The sequence below is a fragment of the Anser cygnoides genome, chromosome 3, assembly GCF_040182565.1.
Source record: "Anser cygnoides isolate HZ-2024a breed goose chromosome 3, Taihu_goose_T2T_genome, whole genome shotgun sequence".
Lineage (NCBI taxonomy): Eukaryota > Metazoa > Chordata > Aves > Anseriformes > Anatidae > Anser > Anser cygnoides.
This window is the reverse complement of record NC_089875.1, coordinates 111,858,962-111,876,783: the sequence shown is the minus strand read 5'-3', so window position 1 is coordinate 111,876,783 and position 17,822 is coordinate 111,858,962. Positions and strand designations below refer to the sequence as shown.

Below are 17,822 nucleotides of genomic sequence, written 5' to 3'. Positions count from 1 at the left end.
CCCATTTTATTCTCTAATACAGATATACCCTGTATATCTTACAACAGCTGTCTGCACAAAGTATCCTGTGGCTGTCTCATTGCTTCCAGGAGCAGCCTAAGATTCAGTCCTTAGAGAGGAAATTTTGAATCCTAACAGGCGAAAGAAGGGACAGGACACAAGACTGAGATATTTCTCACAAGGTTTTAGCGATCTGTATGTTAGGTGACTAAATTTAAATTACTTACACTGGGTTCTGTTTACTGAGTGAAATAAGAATTTACACAGGCAAGCCAGCTCAACCCAAGCTGGAGATTTGAGTTAGATCAGATGAATAACCCTTTAGAGGTGCTTGTTTCTGTCCATTGACTAAGAGAAGCTGACGATGACTAAGTTTCAGATCATAGGATAAATCAAATCAGAAGGGATCTTAGCAGGCCTCTAGTCCAGCCTCCTCAGCAGAGTAAACTATGAGGTGAGATGAGGCTTCTCAAGGCTTTTTCCATTCAAGTCTTTAAAACCTTTGATGATTGAGACTGAACATCTTTAGGAAACCTCTTCCAAAACCTGACTGTCTTATTAGTAAAAAAGTTTCTCCCTATACAAAACCAGAACCTCTTCTCTTTATAAAAAGTCAGAACCTCTTCTCTTTCATTTTACATCATTTATCAGTATGGCATCCTCATGCCATGTGCCACCGTGAAAAATCTGCCTCCATCTTGCTGGTAATTTCATAGGTACTGTCCAGCTGCTGTTAAGTCCACCTGAAACTGTCTCTTCTCTAGGCTGAACAAAGTTAATTTCTTCAACTTCTCACAAAGTGAGTCCTCCCATCAACCTTTGTTTGCTCATTGCAGAACTCATTTGTTTATTGATATATGTCTTGTACTTAGGAGTGCAAAACTGTATATAAAGGAGTCACCCTCACAACACATCTGAGAGCAAACGCATAGGGGGCAACTGCCAGAGAAGGTTTTGGATGAGAAGAGGAGATAAAGGAATATCCTGAAGGATTACAATAAAACATGAGATTTAAGATACAGCCTTGTGTGTAATGCTTCCCAACTAACTAGCTTAAGCAACTCCCAGATCAAATGTGCTATTGTTTAGGATTTCTCTGCTCTATATGTTAGTTCCATCCGGAATCCAGGTATCATAAAGGAAATAGAAATGCCTAACTGAAAGCTGTCAATAGTGGAGGATAATCTCCACTATTTGGTGACCCCAGACCTACAGCAGAATCCTCACAGCAATGATGGGACACTGTATTGGTTTCCACATGAAACTGAAGCTTGCGGATGACCTTGCCAACATGCATTGTTGCCCTGAGAATTCCAAAATCATTTTTGAAATACTCTTTAGTGCTTTTGTATGCTCTGCCTACATCATTCTATATTACCAGTACAAATAGGTAGAATTGCGTGACCAGGACCAGACCTATGACATGTCTTTGGCTGGGAAGACAGAAATGAGGAGACCTGGAAATACTTGAGTGCATTTCCGTTCCAGTGTCTGAGGAAGAACAGGAAGGTTCCTCCCCCCCCGACATCTCAAAACCACATCCTAAGATGGCTTCCATCAAGGAAACCTTAAGTGCTATGAGTCACTAGTGGGTGCTCTAGAACAGAACTCTGCGAACTGTAGAGCCAGCATCAATGGCTGTCTGTGCTGGTTACTGAGGCAGGGAGCAATCCTTCAACAAACACCCAGTTATGCACCAGCTCTCCACAACTGACTCCCCCTGTAGCAGACTGACTGGCCTTCCAGTGCATAGCACTTGACCCTGAGGCTCCTCCAGACGTTATGTACAATCTCGGTGGCTTTATGTTATGGTTGTGTGTATGTTTGTTTTCTTCTGGTTCAGACGGTTTGAAACAATTTTCATGCCATGCTGCTGCCCATCAGCAGGGTACTTTTGTGGCATCCAAATAAAAGTATGTGCTGTTGTGTGCCTCAGGTATGAGTGGCAGCTATGTTTGAACACAACACTGGACATCTGGACAACTCCAGAGACTGGGAGCTAAATCCCATGCAGTGTTGTTTTCAGTGCCACATGGAGATGATTCTTGGCACAACCTAATTTCTGAATTATCCCTGGGAACTGTTTGGAGAGTGTGAGCTGATAGCTGCTCTACTGCACCTTCTTCATTTATCAGTGTAGACACTTGCTAACATCATGTCTATACAGCAAATTATCCAGTGCCAAATGGGCACTGCTACACACCCATGCCATTGTTAAATTGTTGGAAAGGTCTCAGTGGTGTTATTGGTTTGGGTCATCCTGCTCTAAAGGATGCCCTGAGGTTGCCAAGCTGGACCCTAAAAAGCAGGGTAGGGCCATCCTTGAAGAAAGGAATGCTGCCTCTCCCCTCTGTCCTCTTTTTAGACTCCCACATCAGACATAGCAATGAAAAAAGAGATGAAGAAGAAAAAAAAATATTGTTTTCACTCGATCTGTGTTTTCATTTACTTTATGTTTTAGGAGCCATCAGACAAAAGGGCAAGAGTGGAAGCTAAAAATCCATTTCAAAAAGCAGAGAAAAGAAATGAACAGCAACAACAACAATGACAAAAAAAGCCAAAAGGTAATTTCAAGATAAATCCTCAACTTCTAAACTGGAGGGCCAGGCCTTGGATATTGTTAATGAACCATTAGCCCTGCCTTAATCACAACATCTCTTTCTTTTGTTCTCACACCCCACTGCTTTTTCGCAGCCGGAGACACTCGGGTTTTCAGAAGTGACAGTGCTCCTCACGAGCACAGTTCATGCTGGTTGTAATGGACACATCTGTGCTTGCAGTGTTTGTCCATCATCTCCACTGTTTGCCTTTAGCAGCACGAGGAGGAGAGTGTGATGGTATATGTGTGTGTATGTGTGTCTGTGAGCTGCAGCAAGAATGCAGAGACCACTTACAACCCTGCTAAGCTGCTCTGTTTCTCAATACTGTATTTATTGCAACTCACTTTGTAGTCAGATGAATGGGGTATTTTTTTAAAGAAATTTTACTCCCAATTGTTTTTACTACAACATAAATTTGCTGAATCTTTATTAGACAGTAAGAACTCAGGCAACCCTTGCTGAGACTTGATCTTCTATTGAAATATGTACAGCTTTACCCTGGAAGTAGTCCTTTAAGCTGAGTAACAAAAGCTTACAGACAGAAGTCCCTTTGCAGAGGCAGCACTGCTTTTCTCCTCCACCACTGCTCCCCAGATCAGTTCCCTGTTGCAGTGTCAGTGCTGGCAAATGAAAGGAGTACAGGGCACTTGCATGCAATTTCCGTTAAACTATTAGCCTGGTCGTGGGCACAGTTTTGGCTCTGGCCAGTGAGCAGTCTCCTGCACAATGCCTGGCAAGGTTTGGGGAACTGCCTGAGCAATCTGGTCCCAATCCTGATGCGGTGGGGGGGTGCAGCTGCGTGGGAGTGAGTCATGCCACGTCCTTCAGCCTGCAGCCAGAGACTGGGTCCTGGACTGCTTTATTTACTTGAAGTGACACGATCGCGGTATCCGCTTTGTTTTTCCTTTCCTAGAAACATCTTAGATTACTTTTTTTTTATGCTGTGGTTATACAATGAAGATGTCATGAGTGGTTATCTCTGTGGCTCCAGGTTATTCCTTATCAATGTGAGATGGCGTTTGTACTCCACACCAACACCACTGACTCCTTACACCGAGGAAAATGAGGGAAAACCCTACAGCACTCTTCATCAGCCAAACTGCTTGTTGTCTTTGAAACTATAGAAGAAACAGCCACACAACGCTATTTAGGGAAGAGCTGAGAAGACCTGTTTTTTGATCTCCTTGTTCACTTACTTATAAAGAAACAAGATTTTAATATGTTATTTTTTCTTCCATATTTTTAAATAATGTTGTTCTCATATTTTGTCCTGAATATGCATATCATGATTTATTTTTTTTCTTCATGCTAATTCTGTAAATTATTATTTAATATACAAGGTAATGAAACATTAGGCCTAAAGCACAGTTAGAGTTCATCTGTCTTCTTGTGCATTTTCCTACTGTCATTCATTCAATCCATTAGTATGCCAGCTTTGTATATTTTGTCCTAACAATCACTCTAGAATGTTTTCAGAATGCTAGAATGGATATTGTGAAGCTAATGACTCTAAATATCAAATTAATTTTCCTATTGGCTAGATATTCTTGGTTTAGTAATATGTTAGTTTGAAATAACCAATATTTCAAACACAGTTTCTTATGTATTTACTTTTTATTTCATTGAGCCAAACAAGAATAATGTGAAGCAACAATACAAATTAATGTTAAAAGGATTCATAATTTACTTTTTCTTAGTGATGCTGATAGCTGAAAGAGCAATGGCAAATATAATTAAGGTTGCATAACTCTTCCATTCTACCCTCTTTTTAATTTTCTCATAGCTTTCTTAATTGATCACTATCCATTCCCAAAGTTTATATTCACAGTTCCCATCTGAAAGTGATTGTTTGGTGGAAATCTATGTTTAAAATGTTCCAACAGTTCTTGAGAAAGAAAAAAAAACTACAAAAAACAAACAAACAACAAAAAAACACAAAACCAAAACAAAAATCAAAACAATCCTACAAAACCATTATTTTTCCCATAAAAAATAACTGAAAGAGTCTGCCTTTTATGCATAGCTTCCATTAAAATAGCTTCAGGAGGAGGATGAGGAGCCAAACACTTTTTTGGTATAAATGGGAAAATGTCAATAGAAAAAATGGACTCCTAGTCACTTTTCCGTACAGAAAATTTGGCACATAATTGACATGGAAATAATCTCTATTGAGAGGAAGTGATTTGGTAGACATCGACTGCCTTTTGACCAAAATGCGAACCTTCGGAAACTAAGCTGTGTTCAGATGCAGTAGACTTCTTGTGTGCAGCTATGAGCTGTCACTCAGTGAATAGATGATTTAGCTATGCAGTGGTGAAAAACCTTTGGAAATTTGTGTGGATGAACCCAAAGTCTTACCTTCAGAAAGCTCGTAAGGTAAGCAAGACTTTCAGACCCAAGGTATCCAACATCACTAAATCTCCTTTCTGCAAATAACCTATGGCTATATCTAAGTAGGTCACATTTTAGCACTTTTTTCAGAGATTAATTGCTGTATAGATTTTGAACATACTCTCAACTAAGGAGAAAAATTTAGTTTAAATGTTTTTTTTTTCTTTTATGCTAACAGATGTAAATTTTCATATTAACTTGGTATCTACATTAATCCTAAACACTACTTTTGATGCAAGATCTACACAAAATCTCGGTTTTCCTTTGGCCGATAGTTCTCTCTATAAAGTTATAATACATTTTGCTTACCAGCACTAGTAGAATTTTCCACTTCTGCTACCTTTCCCTGTTTTACTCAACATCTGGGCATTTATTGACATCTGGGTTCGATTTGACTGAATATATAATTGTACATACACTGCAAATAAGCAGATCCCCTTTTTGAAAGGAATGTAGCCAGGCAAGCCAAATGGTTTGATTCTGTCCCAGATATACCCTCAGCATCACTTTTCTTAGAAGAGCTTTTCCTGTCTTCGTGCTTGTACCATTGTGCAAAATTATGCTGAATGCCTCTAGAAGGAAAAGGGCAGAGCTAATCCCTAACATAGACTGTTGCTTTTACTAATCACCTGTCAGCTAAAGACTAGCATATTAAAGAAGAGATTTGTTTTGAAGCACAGCTGGAGAACTGCCTTGAAGAAGCCTGTCACTGCTATGAATTTTGACCCATCAACATTATTGATGGCAAAATCCTTTACACCTGATTTCACCCATTTGAAAGTTAGCATCTAGTTTAAACTAGTTACTGATGTTCATTCTGTAGTCAGTGGAGAAATACCAGTCCTTTTGGGTGTTGATGCATTCTACCTTATAACAATGATGATGGTTAAGAGACAAGATAAACTGTCCTCTGGAGGTGCTTTTCTCATTCCATGAGAATCTCTTGCTCAAATTCAATAGTTTATTAAATGATTCTATTTCAATGACAACAAAAACAGGGTTAGCCTATGCTATTTAAAGTATTCCTGGGATGGAGAAGGTGAGGAGAGAGGACACTATATTTTCAACCTTCTAGGAGTGGCTTCTGTGAATACTGAATCTCGGAGAAACTTTTTTTCTTGATTCTGCCTCATTCCGGGTGGAAATTGCTCAAATCTGGGGTGTCCTACTTGTGCTATATTTTATAGCTATAAGTACCCTAGTTGGTACAGTTTTGCTTTGTGCTATTTCTGGGTGGGAGTTACAGCCATCACTGATAAAACTCCTCCTGGAATTTGTGTAGAAAAAGAAAATATATGATCTCTGGAAGCAAGGTCAGGCTTCACAGTGAGATTACAGTGCTGCAGCTCACATTTGTAAGGATAAAACAAGAAAAGCCAAAGCTCAACTTGAGTTGACATTGGCCAGTGTGGTATAATACAACAATGAAGGCTTTTTACATACTTTAGTATGTAAACAACAAGAGAAGGTCTAAGGAAAACATTGGACTGATACTTGGTGAAGAAGGTCACCTAACAAGAAGAGACGAGGAAAAGGTGAAGGCATTTAATGACTTTTTTTTTTTACATCAGTTTGTAATATTAATGATAGATTTTGGCTGTGCGGTCCTCTGAGTTGGAGGGACGTGACTGAGGGAGTAGTGACTTTCCTTTTGTGGTCACCAAAACTGTAAAGGACCAACCATATCAGTTGAATGTTCTTAAGTGCCTGGGTGTAGTGTAGAGTAGTGTAGTGTAGAGACAGCCAAGCTCCACCATGAGTTTCTATCACTCCTCCTTGTCAAAAGAACAAGGGGGAAAAAAAAAACGAGGGAAAAAGGTTCATGGTTTGAGATAAAGAGCTGTTTAACTAAAGGAAAATAAAAAAGAAACACAAAAGCCATGCAGAAGCAAAAGGAGAAAACAGTTATTCTCTACTTCCCATCAGCAAGTGATGTTCAGCCACAGCATGGAAGCAGGGCCTCCGTATTTGTAGTGGTTGCTTTAGAAGACCCACACTTTCATATCAAGAGTGTTGATGTGTTCATTCTCTTTCCCCTTCTCCTTGCTGAGCGTGATGTCATACAGTATGGAATATCCCTTTGGTCAGATTAGGTCAGCTGTCCTGGCAATGTCTCTTTCCCACCCCCAGCCTACTGGCCTTTTGGGGGTGTGTGGTTTGGATAGTCAGTGTTGATGCTATACCAGCACTGCTCAGCAACAGCCAAGATACTGGTGTTCTATCAATGCTGTTCTAGCTACTAGTGCAGAGCACAACACTGCATGGGCTGCTGAGGGAAAGTAATTCCACCCCAGTAAAATGGTGCCTGACTGGATTGACCTCAGAGTACGGAGGGAGTTAGTGGAGTTACTGTGTGGATGGTCAAACACTGGAACAGGCTTGCTAGTGATGGGATTGATGCCCCATGCCTGTCAGTGTTCAAGAGGCATTTGAACAATGCTCTCTATAACATGCTTTAACTTTTGGTTAGCCCCAAAGTTGTCAGGCAGTTGGACTTGATGATCTTTGAAGGTCTCTTCCAACTGAACTATCCTATCATATCCTGTCCTGTCCTGTCCTATCCTATCCTATCCTATCCTATCCTAAACATCTTCGATTTAAAATTTGCTCATAGTTATAAAAGAGAGGTCACTTCATGATATTTTTCAATTTAGGAAACACTGTCTTTTTAAAGCCTGTTTTTTTTTTTTTTTTTTGGTCACACATTTTGTCTCTCTTAGTCAGTGTTAGACCAGTTGAGAGCTGTTTTGGTTTCTAATTCTGAAGCTGGTGTAAATGTGTGTTTAAATCTATTTAATCCAACACAGGATCCACCCCTTAAATAGATTTTTTTTGAACTAATTTTTACTTTCTTTTCAATATCTACCACGGTATATGTTAAAACAGAAAGAATTCTGGATCAGTAAACACACATGTAAAATGAAGGTGTGAAAAAGAAACTGTTTCATGACTCTGAAACCTGTGATCATAGTATGTCACACAAGACCACCCTGCAAGAAATAAGAAATTAGAAATATTGAGGGCTGTTGGACACCATATTTTCACAGCGATAGGCACAAAGCTATTCAGCACAGATGTTTCTGTAATTGTGATACACTGGGAAAATTCTCAGTATTCAAACTTCAATGGCTCCCAGACTCACACTTCACCTGTGTGTTGTGGTGGTCTACTCTTAATACACTGGTCTGTAATGTGAACCATGTGGTAACATGTGTCTGGCTCAAAAACTTTTTAAACCCCCCCCCCCATCCCTGTGTTTTCCTCACATTTTTAGACTTGTTTCTTCATTTCTACTTTTATGTTTAAAGGATTTACAAAATGGAGAAAATAAACAGGAAGCTCATGGGATGGGAGATGTGAGAGAGAGCTAGCTCAGGTACTTCAAATTTGGTAGTGATCAAAATGCTACTCTGTGCATTGCATGCAGCAGCCTTTCCAAAAATGACCTCATGGTGCTTGTTACAGCTGGCCAATCCATTTGTAGGAAAATAAAGTTATTTGATGCACTCTTTCTTCTCTCTGGGTTACAACACTGCCTTAAGAAAAGTTTGTCTTGCAAATATATTTCAACACCTTTATTTTTTCTTGTGAGCTTTTTACATTGACATATTATGATGCCTATAAACCCTCACAGAATACTTCGTCTGAGTAGATCTCAGGGTGTTTCCCAAAGATTGCTTATTATATATTTGCTCGCAAAGATTTGCTGTCAAACTCATGATTGCATGTATGTGTTTATCTGTAAGGGCATATGGGTCTCAACCTCATAATGCAGGAAATGTGAACAAGTATTTTAGTAACAATTTTATAAATAAATGGTAAGTAGCCTGCCAGTTCAAGAAACGTATCAATAATTTTTATTTAAAAAGAGTTGCCTGTAAAAATGTTGGTACACAACAGAGCATAACATACATTATCTCAGCAAATATTATTTTGAAAAAAAATGAGCAAAATATTTTCCCCCTCAAAGTCCCATTAAAAGAAATAAATATAAATAATATATTACTTAGGTTTGTACGTACACTCTCCCCTGCTCCTTGCTATTTTGTTCAAGTACCACAAAACTGATAACACAGCTAGGGCTTCTTGGAAACTTTCCCACAGAATCTTTTTGCACTGAAAAATTGCTGATTGACTGAAATCAACTTGTTTTACAGAAAGAAATAGTTTTTAACGAAATTATTTGAAAAAAACTACTTTAGTAAGATCAAACTTACTCATTTTGTTATTTTCAAATAAAACATTTAATTATTATAGAATTTACTTTCATAATTAATTTTTATTTTTCTGTTGTAATTCTTTGAAAGACACTGAATTGCTCTACAATATAATGTCCCATGGAATTCATAAGAAGGTAATTTTAGGGGTTTCTCTCTCTCCCTCTCTCTCGTAATAAAAAAGTAAATCTTGTTCCTGAATACCTATCTTGTTACAATATCCATGATATTGATATTTGAGAAATGGTGAAGTTAAATAGGTACTTTGAGCTTTTGAGATATTAAAACAGTTTTGTGCAGTATACGAAAAATAACAAAACTTTCCGTCATTTAAATTACTCAATTTTACCATGTAAAAGCCAATAAAAAGTATTTCAGTAATACTTTTGTATAGGTTAAACTGTCTAACCTAGAGATGGTCAGTTTTATTATCTTAAAATGGCACAGTTTGAGCTTATATATAAGTTAAAAATGGTTGGTCTGATGTGTCGTCTACAGCGACACTGGGTCATCTAGAAAAATCTTTGAGCTTATAGAGCTTAAAAAGGCAGATTTTCAAAGTTATGTGAACAAAATTTGCTATCGCATCAGGTTCTTGAAAATCGTTTAGTATTTGGAACTGGTGTTTATCTGGGGATATGAGAAGAGCTGCATCAAATATTGAAGTGAATGCCCCAAGGACTGAAGCCACCATTTTTCCTAGATGTTGGTAGTATTAAAAGAACACTGAGGTAAAAATAGAAACCATACTGTTTCTTATCCCAAGCATGAGGACTGCCTCTCTGGATGCTTCACACAGCCCACTGGAAATGGCTGAGCTTTTGGCAGCCCTCCTGGTCCTCACTGACCTTGGGCTAACACCTTGCCATGGGGTCACCAAACAATAGATTGATTACCCTGAAAGTGCAAGTTTCTCAAGGGTTACACAAACAACTTCCAGTCATGAAAACTAACTGTAGAAAAAGTCTATATATTTCTCTCTCACTCCTTCTCTCTCTCTCTCTCTCTCCCCCCCTCTCAGCGATCAAGGCACACTTAGAACAGAAAAGTGGGCAAATCTGATAACTTCACTTAGTAAATAATATGTTTAATTCTAGTTAGTAGGCCTTATAGATATCAACACAAAAGGGGATGAATGTGAATATCCTCCATTTATAGCTATTGTAATAATTGTTTTTTTCCACATTCAAATTAGAACATCCTCATTCTAAAGTTGATACATCTGAGCCATGGCTCAGGGAATGACTTTGCCTGTAATTTGAAAAAGACTGAATTGCTTTCTAACTCAAGAAGATGAAGATTAATGCTGGCTGAAATAAAAACAATTATACAAATTATTTCTAACACACACCCCTTTTAAGTGAGGTTCATTTTTTAATTTCTCAGAATGTCAGAACTTTGATTAGCTTTGAAAGCTTCCAGACAAAAGTAGAGTTCATGTATTTGTAGACAGAATGTCTATCAAACCACAGAATTTCTAGAAAAAAACTTGCATGAAATATTTTAATTCAGAAAAAAGTATATTATTTTATCATTTAAATTCTCTATTTTAACAAAATATGCAAATTAAAATTCAAAACATCCTGGTCAGAATTTCGCTTTCAGGGATTGTTAATGTACTTCTTTCGTGAGAACTGAGAATGTATCTAAAATCATAATACTGAAAAGTATAAGTTACTATTTCTTTTTTTCTTTGACATATTGTAGATATTTGCATGAAAAAAAGCCTCTTTTTTTTTTGTTTGTTTCTTTCCTTCCTTTCATAATGCAAAATTTCAGATAGGTGTAAAGAGCTTTCAGAGGACTGTTGTGTAGTGGAGAGACCTATTGTTAACAAGCAATGTACCTGAGGTTCAAGGACTCTGGTATTTCACATTCTTTTAAATGGTCTGATGTGAAACTTGCATCATTGTAGATACGAGCATGGGGCTCCTTGGTGGTTTTGTAAACCTGAAATAGTCAGATGTACATAAAAAAATTACTATCCTGTTCATAAAAACATAACTTTTTCATAGATAGCCTTTCTGTTCTTCTGGAAATATGCTTCAATGCAATTAATGCAATTAAACAGATTTCAGGGTGTCTATCTCAAATGCACCAGCTATGTATGCAAGAAAATGCAGATCACGGTTTTAGAGTAGCTCATTTTTTTGTGCCAAGTGCTGAAAATGTCTACCGTCAACATCATGAGAATGTTTACAAGGATGACATGCATTTACCCCCTTATCTGTGATGTTTCACTCTAAGAAGTTTTTCTTTTGCTTGATGCTACAAATTCTTTTGGGCTAGGATAAGAACCTGTATCATTCAGTCAAAGTTTAAAATAATTACAGATATACTTTCCTTTTTTATTAGCTGTTCTCTGCAAAGGCTGTCTTTCCCTGCAAATTATGAAGATGCAAGGTATATAACATAATGATATAGCTTTGAAGTATTCTAGACTTAATGATTCATTACTGCTTTATGTCACACACACAAAATTGATACAGAATTTAAATTTCTGCCTGCCTTCTAATAAGTGTTATGTCCATTTAAAAGGCTCAAATTAGCTCTCCAGTTCTGTGAAACAGCATTCCTTACAAGAAGCAGTGGGTCTATTGCAGCATCTGAGTTCTTAGGTTGGAATTCATATGCTTAATCTTTGAAATTTAGATTCTCTTTGTGGTCTAGAAGAGGACTCTTGGGAGCTTGAATAAACAGTTTTGAAGAAGATGCTTTGCTTTAATGATGTTTGTGTTTTCTTTATAAACTGCAATAGAACCTGGTAACCCATAGAAGACATTTGCGGTTCCAATGTTTTCATCTATAGCAGAGAGAGTAGGTTACACTGAACTCAACAGTTAGCTTGAGATCAATGTTTTCATTTACAATTTGAAACTCATAAAAAGCATAAGAGGTCCTTCCTTCCCTCACCCTAAGTTGCAATAGATCTGATGATGGAAACTGTTTGCTAAAGGAGTGTCTAAATAGAAACACAAAGGCTTCGGCAAACTTCTTGCTGGAGAAGAGCTGAGCTAGTTCAGGCCACTCAGGTCTTGATACATTAGGACTGAGGGGAAATAACATTAAAATATCTTTCTGACAAGAACTTTTATATGAGTTTATGTGGGGCTGAGAAAAAGAAGCAAGCAGAACTCAGTAGGCATCTGGGTAACAGTAGGTTAGCACCCACAGCCGGCAAACATTTGTGAAAACACCAATATCTTTCATTTGCAGACTCCTTATTTATGCAGCCGAGCTTTTCAAGCAAGTGAGATCCTGGCAGAGTGAGATCCTTTCACAGGGTAAGGCAATGTCTATACACATTCGATTTCCTTATTCCTTGTTTGTGTGTCACTTTCTTGCTATCCTGTCTCTTATTTATTTATTTATTTATTTTTTTTGTGATGATGACTGATGGATGTTGTGGATTGAATGTGGAAGACACCAATTATGCACCAATTATGAAACCAGATCAAGAAAAAGGCAATCTCATTCTCACTGCAAGTTTAGAAACCAATTATTCGAGAAAAAAAAAAAAAAGCTGGGTCCAAACCCCTTGGCTTTAGGCTGTCTCTGATTACTACAGATCCTTCAATTTGATTAATTTTTATTGTCTCCTTCAATCCTTATAAAAGTACCATTCACCTCAGACCTGACCTGCAGCAGCTCTTCCTGCTGCCAACCTGCAGTAAAATTTATTGCCCTGTTTTATCAGATGACAAGAAACAATGCCAGCAATTTATCCAGTGCTATCTATATGTGATCAAACAGCACCAAAGTTACCCACACACTGAGCAAAGATATGCTGGTTTCTCTTGAATATTTTTAACCTGTAAAGTCTACTGGAAGCATACTTGTTTGACAAGAAGTAAATAACTGATCTTTAAGCCGGAAGCTTGTCAAAAAGAGTAGTTGACAAGTCAATGTTCAAAAATGCTGGGAACAGGAATCTTATTTTATACTGCAGAACTCTGCAGTATCATTGCATTTAAAGGTCAGCCCCCTAAAGTTATTTATTGTTCAAAAGGTGTTTTTAATCAATTTGAGAAAGTATGGCTTCTCTCCAAGTATGCCTTCCTTCTCCACAATCATCAGTAGCCAGGATTAAAGAAGTTTAAATAACAACAAACTGAGCTTTGTGTTTGTGCCTAGTGTCAACTTGCACTGCTGTAGGAAGAGGAAAGTTCATTTTTTCCTTTGTTACAGTGCACTTAATAGAAAACAAAATCATCTTACTTCAAAGAATTTTACTTCAAAGAATTCTCCAAACCATCTCTTTCACAGTGTTTTATACCTAAAACCACAGATCAATCATAAAATCAATGATTGTTGATTGTGTATGTCCCACTCTACAGTCATGCAGTGGAGTGGGACAGATATGGCTATACTCATGGAAATGGAAGTCAGTAAAGTCTCCCTGTGCATCAGCACCCTGCTGATACATTGACAGGAATCCAAAAAGAGGACAGTCAAGTTCATGCCTTGCTGTGACCAAACCTGTTTGAAGTTGAGACCTTTTTCTCACAATGCAGCTCTGCATAAATGCTGTGATTTGCTCTGCGTACCATCAAGGTTGTCTATTCATTGTACTCCACCCATATGCACAGACACCTTTTGCATCTACAGTAAGCCATCATCTTCTCTAATTTTATGATCTTTACTACTATGTTTTCTGAAAACTTCAGACATTTTGCTGCATTTTCAGTAATCCAATTTCCTCTTTAAGTGTGGAATGCAATTAGTCCATTTTACAAATGAAGAACTGAGGCTCAGAAAGTTTAAGTGACTTGTAACTTAACCATATCTAGCTGGTTCATGGTCACAGAGTGTCCAAGGTAGATGCATACACCCTATTTTACTTGAAATGTCAAACTTAAACCCCTTGAGATGCCAATTTCCTTTCACTGACTTAGAGAACCTCAAAACCTAAATAATCTAAATAGCATCCTAGTCTGAATTTAATGTTTCAGATATCTTTCTGTCTTCATACTAGCACTCCTTTTCTTCCTATCTGCTAGGTTATAAAAGTGCGTCAGCATACAGATCAAATGCTGTACTTGTTCAAAAGATGAGTTAATTTTGAGTTGCCCTACTGCACTCCTTGGCAGGAGATTGCATAAACTCAGACGATACTAGTTACTGTTAAATGAATCTTCACATCTGAGTTGCCCATGCTGACTGGGTGACAGGCAAATGCATGAAATTCAACAAATGAAAATACCAGGAACTGCACTTGGGATGGAGTAATGTTTGACACAGGTAGAGACTGGGAGATGAGTGGCTTGAGAGAAGCTCAGCAGAAAGGGATCTCTGGGTGCTGGTCAACAGCAGGCTCATCATGAGCCAACAGTGTGCCCTGGCTGCCAAAAGGGCAAATCACATTTTGGGGTGAATTTAACCAAATGTAGACAGCTGGTCAAAAGAGGCGATTCTTCTACTATATTTAGCATTGGTGCAGCCTTACCTTAAATATTGTATGCAGTTCTGGGCTCCACAATATAAAAATGATGCTAACGTCCTTGAGAGCATCCAGGGAGGGGAAACAAATCTGGTGAAATGGCTGGAGGGCATGTCCTCTGAGAAGAGGCTGAGGACATTGGGTTGTCCAGTCTGGACAAAAGGAGGCTGAGAGGTGACCTCAGTGCTCTCTGCAACTTCCTGAGGAGTGCAAGTGGAGAGGGAGCTGTTGATTTCTTCTCCCTGGTAACCAATGATAGGATGTGAGGGAATGCGATGCAAAGCTGTGCCAGGGGAAGTTCAGGCTGAACATTAGTAAATATTTTTTTACTGTGTGGATGGTCAAGCACTGGAACAGGCTTGCTAGTGATGGGGTTGATGCCCCATGCCTGTCAGTGTTCAAGAGGCATTTGGACAATGCCCTCCGTAACATGATTTAACTTTTGGTTAGCCCTGAAGAGGTCAGGCAGTTGGACTTAATGATCTTTGAAGGTCCCTTCCAACTTTTCAACTGAACTATTCTATTCTATTTCTATAGGTTACTATTCACAACAAAATATTTTTTATTTATTTTTTAATCAGAATCATAGAATCATAGAATAGTTTGAGCTGGAAGAAACCTTAAGGGTAATATGGTCCCAACCCCCCCATCCATGGTCAGAAACACCTCCCGTTAGTTGTCCACAGCCTCAACCAAGGCCAAGTGTTCTTGAACAATTCCAGGGAGGGGACACTCACAACTTCTCTGGGCAACCTGTTTGAGTGCCTCACCATACACACAGTAAATAATTTCTTTCTATTGTTTCATCTAAGTCTACCCTCTTTCAGTTTAAAACCATTATCCCTTGTCCTATCACTACACTTCCTAATAAAGAATCCTCCTCCATCTTTCCTGAAAGCTCCATTTAAGTACTGGAAGTCCACTATAAGGTCTCCCTGGAACCTTCTTTTCTGTCGGTTAGACAACCCCAACTCTCTCAGCCTGGCTTTGTAAGAGAGGTGCTCCAGCTCCCTGATCATCTTTGTGGCCCTCCTCTGGACTCACTCTAACATGTCCATATCTTACTCTCAGGGCCTCAGAACTGGACAAAGTAGGTGGGGTCTCACAGGAGTGGAGTAGAGGGGAAGAATCACCTCCCTTGACCTACTGGCCACATTTTTCTGATGCAGCCCAGGATGCGATTGGCTTTCTGGGTTGCAAGTACACATTGATGGCTCATGTTCATTTTTTTTTGGTCCACCAATGCCCCCAAGTCCATCTCCTCTGAAGCCAGTCATCAGCCAGCCTGTATTCATGTTTGGGATTGCCCCAACCCAGTTGCAAGAACTAATACTTGGCTTTGTTGAACTTCATGAGGTTTGCACAGGCCCACTTCTCAAGCCTGTCCAGGTCCTTCTGTATGACATCCCTTCCCTCTAGTGTGTCCACTGCACCACTCAGCTTGGTGTCATTTGAAAACTTGCTGAGGGTGCAGTCAATCCCAACGACCATGTCACTGACAAAGAAGTTAAATAATACCGGTCCCAGTACAGACAGTTAAGGGACACCACTTGTTACTGGTCTCAACACTGAGCTGTTGATTGCAACTTTTTGAAACCTTCCAGCCAATTCCTTACCTGACAAGTGATCCATCTATTGAATCCATATTTCTTCACTGTAGAAACAAAAATATTGTGCAGGAGAGTATCAAATGTACAAGTCCAGGTAGATGAAGTCAGTTGCCACCAGTTCTGTAACATCACTGTAGAAGGCCACTAAATCTGTCAGATACAATTTGCCCTTAGTGAAACCATGTTGGGTCTGACCAATTACATCTTTGTTTTCCATGTTCCTTAGCATAGTTTCCAGGAGGATCTGCTCCATGATTTTGCCAGGCACAGTGGTGAGACTGATAGGTCTTCCTTTTTTCTCTTTTAAAAATGGGGTTATTCCCCTTTTCCAGTCAATAGGAACTTCACTGGACTGCCACGACTTTTCAAATATGATGGATAGTTGTTTAGCAACTTTGTCCACCAGTTCCTTCAGGATAATCTTACCACATCCCCTGGACTTGTGCACATTTGGGCTACTTAGATGGTCTCAAACCCATAGTCATCACGGGTCATCAACCCGTAGATGCAGAAACCACCACTACTGGAATGTGGATATTGTTAGCTTAGTGAAAACAGAAAAGTGATTTCACTTGCATTAGTATAACTTTATTGAAGAGCTCTTTAAAAAAGAGGGGGGCTGAGGATAAGAAATTGGGGAGGCAAGAGGAATTTTAATGTTTTTATTATTATTATTATTTTTTATCTGGACTTTTTGTATGAACTGTGCTGTTAATGGCTTGGTGAATTCTTGTTTGTCTCTATGTGAAGGAAGATGGATGTGTGAAGAGTCACCCAAGTTCCAGGGAGAAACTGAGCAAGACAGATTAGTCCCACCTCAGCGTGACACCTGGGGCACATCCTTATCTAAGGGGGTAAATGGATCAGAATGTTACTGCCTGTTTATTTATTCTCCTTCTGTTTGGAGACTTTCCCTGATTAATTACTCTCTAGTAATTGCTGCTGTTAACTAATGTCAAATCTAATTAACCCGGAGTCCCTTCATCCAGTATCTCCACCATCCCTGTGCAAAGATGAGAAGGTCATCAGTGAGAAGGTTCTGAGGATGGCCACACTTTACCCATTCGTTTATTTGCTTTGGGCCTTGTTTGCTATTCCTGCTGCAATGCCTGGCGACAGCTTTCTAGAATTCCCATCAAGTCTAATTGGCCTGCTGAAGCAGCAGTGAACACAAGATTTAAGAAATGTTTTCTTTAAAAACTTCTGGTCCTACAGACACTTTGAGATCAAGTTTCACTCTGCTGAAATCACACACGATTCCCTGTGATTTTCATGAGAAATACTGTAAGAAAGTATTAAAAGAGAAACATGTCCCAGTGGTTTGGAGGGCCTGATGGCCAGGGGGGTTGAAGAGTGGGTGGTGGTAACATAGCAAGGCATCTACAGAATCTTTAAAGGTTGCCAAAATTAACACATACAAGGTATTCAGTATCAAAGTTTTCAATATTTGGCTCCATAAACACAATACCGGTTGCAAAAACAAAGCTAAGGATTTCATGCTGATTACTTAAATAAAAACTGTTTAATTATGAACATTTGGGAAACGAAGTTATGAAGAACTGAC

At 38.8% G+C, this 17,822-nt stretch overlaps 1 protein-coding gene across 1 annotated transcript in view; it reads left to right on the top strand.

Moving 5' to 3' along the window:
• The window catches only part of LOC106047364 (nascent polypeptide-associated complex subunit alpha, muscle-specific form-like), a 100,938-nt gene that overhangs the window by 30,922 nt on the left and 52,194 nt on the right, over nucleotides 1-17,822 (top strand). Inside the window, exons 2-3 of the mRNA XM_066994982.1 lie at nucleotides 2,462-2,564; nucleotides 12,425-12,492. The gene's annotated coding sequence lies outside the window, so the exon portion shown is untranslated. The remainder of the gene's footprint in view (nucleotides 1-2,461; nucleotides 2,565-12,424; nucleotides 12,493-17,822) is intronic.